Source organism: Petaurus breviceps, unplaced genomic scaffold (genome assembly GCF_028583685.1).
Source record: "Petaurus breviceps papuanus isolate PSGF00001 unplaced genomic scaffold, PetGlider_PUasm1.0 108, whole genome shotgun sequence".
In the NCBI taxonomy this organism is placed as follows: Eukaryota; Metazoa; Chordata; class Mammalia; order Diprotodontia; family Petauridae; genus Petaurus; species Petaurus breviceps.
Window position 1 is genome coordinate 2,007,746 of NW_027185593.1, and position 5,070 is coordinate 2,012,815.

The 5,070-nt window shown below is 51.3% G+C and overlaps 1 protein-coding gene across 8 annotated transcripts in view; it reads right to left on the bottom strand.

Moving 5' to 3' along the window:
• TCF3 (transcription factor 3) overlaps positions 1-633 on the bottom strand; it is a 104,969-nt gene extending 104,336 nt beyond the window's left edge. Inside the window, exons 1-2 of one of the 8 annotated variants that reach the window (XM_069070479.1) lie at positions 526-633; positions 77-94 (exon numbers count right to left, since the gene is read on the bottom strand). The gene's annotated coding sequence lies outside the window, so the exon portion shown is untranslated. Of the gene's footprint in view, positions 1-76; positions 289-525 lie in introns of those variants that run through there. The other 7 variants (XM_069070575.1, XM_069070396.1, XM_069070549.1 and 4 more) reach the window with 7 other exon arrangements.
• Positions 634-5,070: the final 4,437 nt, after the last annotated feature.

The following is a 5,070-nucleotide window of genomic DNA, read 5'->3' on the forward strand; positions in this document are numbered from 1 at the left end:
CCGTGCAGCGCGCCCCCACCCCACCTCCAGCCAGTTCCCCCCCCCCCTCCCACCCCAGCCGGCGCAGGCTGTTTACCTTCTCGGTAAGAAATCGCATCCGGCGGGCGGGAAGCTGCGAGCCAGGGTCGCGAGGGTCGGGGGCATGAAACAGCAGCGGAGACGGCGGCGGCGGCAGCGGCGTCCCCCCAACACCGCCCGCCCGCCCCGTCCTGCACCAGCCCGGCTCCTCGGGCCCGAAGGCGGCGTGGACAAAAGCGGTGGGGTCTGGCCGGGCGGGCTTCTCTGAGCCCCCCGCCGCCGCACCGCGGCCCCGCGGGCGGCTGCTTCCCGACGGCTCGCGCGTGGGCGCTTCGCCCCTTTCTCTGTCCCCCTTCCCCCCCAGCCCCTCGGCCACCCCCTTGCTCCGTAGCTCGCGGGCGCCTTGGGCCCCGCGAGGCAGCGGCGCGCGGGGTTCCCGGGCCTCGTTCCAAGCGCCGCTACAATGTATCCGCCCTGGCCGCCGCCGCTGCCGCCGGCGCGCGCTCACATCCGAGCCCTTCGGAACCCCGGGGCTCCGCTACAATTGTAACCACTTCATCTTCCTGCGGCAGGAGACATGTTCCACCCCTTCCCCCCCCCCACCCCCCAGCCGCCCCCACCTCCACCTCTCCCTCCCAGTCTCCGTCCCCTCCCCCTTCCACATTGTCACCGCTCCGCCTCGGATCCCCTCCGCTCCTCCCACCCCTTTCGTATCCTTCCGCCGTCGCTGTCCAGCGGCCCCGCGAGCGGGCCGGCGGGATGCAGTGAGACCGGGCTCTCGGGTAGATGACCCCGGGGCCCTTGGAGGGCGCGAACTCCAAGCCCAGTACGAATGCTTTCTCACGCTAGTAGGGGAAAGGAGGGGGAATTTGGCAAGAGCAGAGAGAATTCCTCTTGCCCTGAAAACAAAACAAAACAAAACAAGCCAAACCAACCCACAAGTGATTTTTAGGAGACACCCTACCCTACTATTTTGGGCTTCTTTAGAAACTCCTTGTGTCTGTTATTTGGCTGATTCCCCAGCCCTCTGTTTCTGAACCCGTTCCTGCCATGAACTCCCCGGAAGGGTGAGAGGGGAAAAAAGGTATCGAGATAATGACCGGGAAGGACCAGAGAGCCTATGTGGGGCGCGGGAGGGGGAAAGGAGAGAGAGGCCGGGGCGGGGGGCAGTGCGGGGAAGTGGACTATGTTTTTTAGCGGAGGAGCACGTGTGAGCCTAGCTTTAGCAAGAGGGAGGGAGAGAGGAAGAAGGAGGCATGACGACACAGGGAGGACTAGGAGATGGAATGATAAGCCCGCAGGGCATTATCCAACGAGAGGGTGCGCGGGACTTGATTGACAGACAGATTGGCTAGTCCTTTGCCGGGTCCCGCCTCCTTTCCTCTTTTCTCCCTCCTTTTCTCCCCTCCTCCCTTCTATCCTCCCCTCCCCTGGCCCGGCCCGTTCGGGCTCCGCCCTCCTTGCTCTGCTCAGCGCCCACTGTGGAGGACGGACTTTCTGAAGCCAGAGGCCGCGAGAAGCAGTTAGGGGGTGGGTTAGTGGGTTGGGTTTTTTTTTTTTTGTTTGTTTCTGCTTTTGGGTTCTCGTCTCCCTCCCGCACCCAGGCTCCAGAGCCTCCCGCTTTACGTTGGTCTGGGCTTTGCATAGAGGAGGGGCGGGCCTGGGGCTTATTTGCAAAGTATCCCTGGAGGGAAGGGGAGCCATTTGCCTGGGGAGAGGGGGTGTGCAGACCCCGCCAGGAGGAAGGGAATGAACCTCTGAGAACCACTTTACACTTTTCTATTTGTCTCTCTGGGGATTTACTAAGCCCTGGGAGGGATCTAGAGCCATTGGACGGAAGAGCAGACGAGGGCCAAAGGTCACAGGTCACCGAGAGAGTTAGTGACCTAGTCAGGAGGACTCAGGTGCCCTGCCCTCCACTCCAGGGCTTCTTCCAGGGCATTACCTCTCCCTGTGTGATCCTGTAACTCTGGCTCAGTTTGTTAATTGAATTTTGTCTGACTCTAAAGTGAGGATTGGCCTCCTGTGGAGTTGCCGGATTGTGGCATTAGAACTTCAGAGCAGGAAAAATAATGGGACACATTGCTTTTGCACTTTTAGGTTTACAAAGTGTTTCCTTCAGCAGCCAGCTGGAATTAAGTTGTGCAGGTTAGCCCCACTTTGATGAAATCTTAGCACAGGGCCTGGCACATAGATTGTACTCATTGAATGAATTGCTAAATATTAAAAATGTCAGAACTGAGAGAGACATTATAGCATAAAAGTCAGGGTCAGAAGAGGCTTTAGAACTTAAGACTTTTAACATAGAACATACAACATCAAAAACTGGAAAGTACCCGAGTGATCATCTAATCAGACCTCCTCATTTTAAAGATGTGGAAACTGAGGACCAGAGAAGGAAAGGAACTTGCCCAAGGTCACACTACAAGTTGGTGACCCTGCTTACCTCACTAGTGTTATCAAAATGAGATGAGATGTCTAAGGTTCCTCACATCCCTGACATTCTCTCTACTGATATTAAACACTCCTCCAGCTCTGACAGTTTAAGAACCCTCCCAGCTCTCACATCCTATGTTCTAAGGGCCTTCCCAGCTCTGACATCCTGTGTTCTAAGGGCCTTCCCAGCTTTGACAGCCTGTGTTCTAAGGGCCTTCCCAGCCCTGACATCCTGTGTCCTAAGGGCCTTCCCTGCTTTGACATCCTGTGTTCTAAGGGCCTTCCCAGTTCTTCTGTGTGCTGTGTTCTAATATTCTCTTAGTCTATGTGAACCCATTTTCTAAGTCATAAAGTCCTTCAAATGTCTGGAGAAATCAGAAAGATCTCCAGCATTTACCTTAGTTGAATAGCCTTTGGTGAACTTTCTTGAGGACATGGTCAGGGGCTAGAGAGTGGAATAGGAATGAATGGGTTGCAAACTCTGTCAATGGCAGGAACTCTGATATATATAAGATCATGGATCCACTTGCATATTTGCATATAAAATCCTAAATGAATGTAATTTATTATTATCCTCATTATTAGCCTCCTCCTACCTCTGGGAACTGAGAAGTTTAATAGTTTGTCTCTGGGGACTCTACTGGAGATGCTAAGAAAAATAAATTTTATGCAGGCAACTAATGCCCTACTGGAGAGGAAAAACAACAAAGTTGACTTGGCTGTCTAACTGCTTTGAATCAACAACCAGACCTTTGGATCATGGGAATGTGTTTTCCTTTTTGGAAAAAGATGACACTCCTGAAACCCCAGCATTGCAGAGGAGGCAACAGATGGGAGCTCAAATCCCAGCTCGCTCATGAGCACATAGGGTGACCTTGGTCAGGTTCCCTTCCCCTCCCTCTCAGTTTTTTCCTCTGTAAAATTCAATTCCATTTGGCAGATATTTGTTAAAAATATACTATGTAGCGCAGTGAATAGAACACCAGCCTTGGAATCAGGAAGACTCATCCTCATGAGTCCAAATCCAACTTCAGACACTTACTAACTGTGTGACACTGGGCAAGTCACTTAACCATGTTTGCCTCAGTTTCCTCATCTGTAAAATGATCTGGAGAAGATGGCAAATCCCTCTAGTATCTTTGCCAAGAAAACCCCAAATAGGATCATATAGAGTCAGACACAACAAAAATGTGTGAAGCCCTGTGGTAGATACTGTTGCTATCGATATGAAGTTTACCCTCAAGGAGCTTATACTCTGTCAAAGTGGGGCTTGGGGGAAGGGAGGAGAATATACCAGGTACACAGGTGAATACCTGAAAAGACCTTAGCCTAAAAGGGCCAAGATCTCCCATTGCATCCTGGGTCGTTGTCTCAAGTTGTCCTGATGAATATCAGTCCACTGGACCCAGATGACTCTGGAGGAGTTGGTGACCTTGCACAGCCCTCCCTCACCAAAGTACAAGTCAACTGCAAGTTATGTCATCATTCTCTGACGTCATGGTCCTCTCCAAGAATGAAGAACAAACACAACGACAACAACCAGGCATACAGGTATGATAAGACTGAACCTGAATGGGGGAGAGGGTATAGCAATGGGAGGCTATGAGAATCAGAATGAACAGCAAGGCTTCACAAAAAGTTTTTGTTGTTGTTCAGTTATGTCCAACTTTCCTCCACCCCATTTGGGTTTTCTTGGCAGAAATACTAGAGTCATTTGCCATTTCCTTCTCCAGCTCACTTTACAGATGAGGAAACCCAAGGCAAACAGGGTTAAATGACTTTCCCAGGGTCACACAACAAGGTCACATTTGAACTCCAGAAGAAGGGGCTTCCCAACTGCAGGCCTGGCACTCTATCCACTATGGCGCCACCTAGCTGCTCCATGAAGGAAGGAGGTAACATCTAAGTAGACTGAATGATCTCTAACATGCTTTCCAATTCTGAAATGCTGTGATACAATGTCTCTCAAGCAGTAGGCCATAGGCTCAGAACTGTGTCCCTTACAGTGTGGGTGGGCTACTCCCAAACCATTTACAATCTCAGCTAGTAGTCCTTCACTTTATATTAGTATATACAACATTCTATCTCCTGATACCATGCCTTTGCCATGCCTGGAATGCTCTCCTTCCTTGTCTCTAACTCTTGGCTTCGCTGGCTTCCCTCAGGACTCTGGCCAAATCTCACCTTCTACAGGGGAGGCCTTTTCTGGTCGTCTTCTTCCCGCTGCCCATGGGCTTTAGTCTTCCCCTTCCATATTACCTTCATATGCTTTCTATATATGTAACACTTATATTACCCTGGCCCCCCACTGCCTGCATGCCAAGTAGATTACATTTTTCTCTTCCCCGGGGTTCTCTGGTACCCTTAAGGGGATTAGGCTGGATGTTCCTCCACTGATGTTCCTTCAATTGTAGGGGGACATTGGAGCTTTTACATGAGAATATTTACTTCAAAAGATAAAATCACAAATATATAAATTTACTCCCCCAACATGTAGGAGATAAAATCCCCCCTCCTACTTTGTACTTCCTGTCTCTGGGGAGGGATAGGGAATTAGGTTCATAGCTAATCCAGTTCCAAATCCAAAAACCCTCTTAGGGTTTGGGTTCCAGCAAC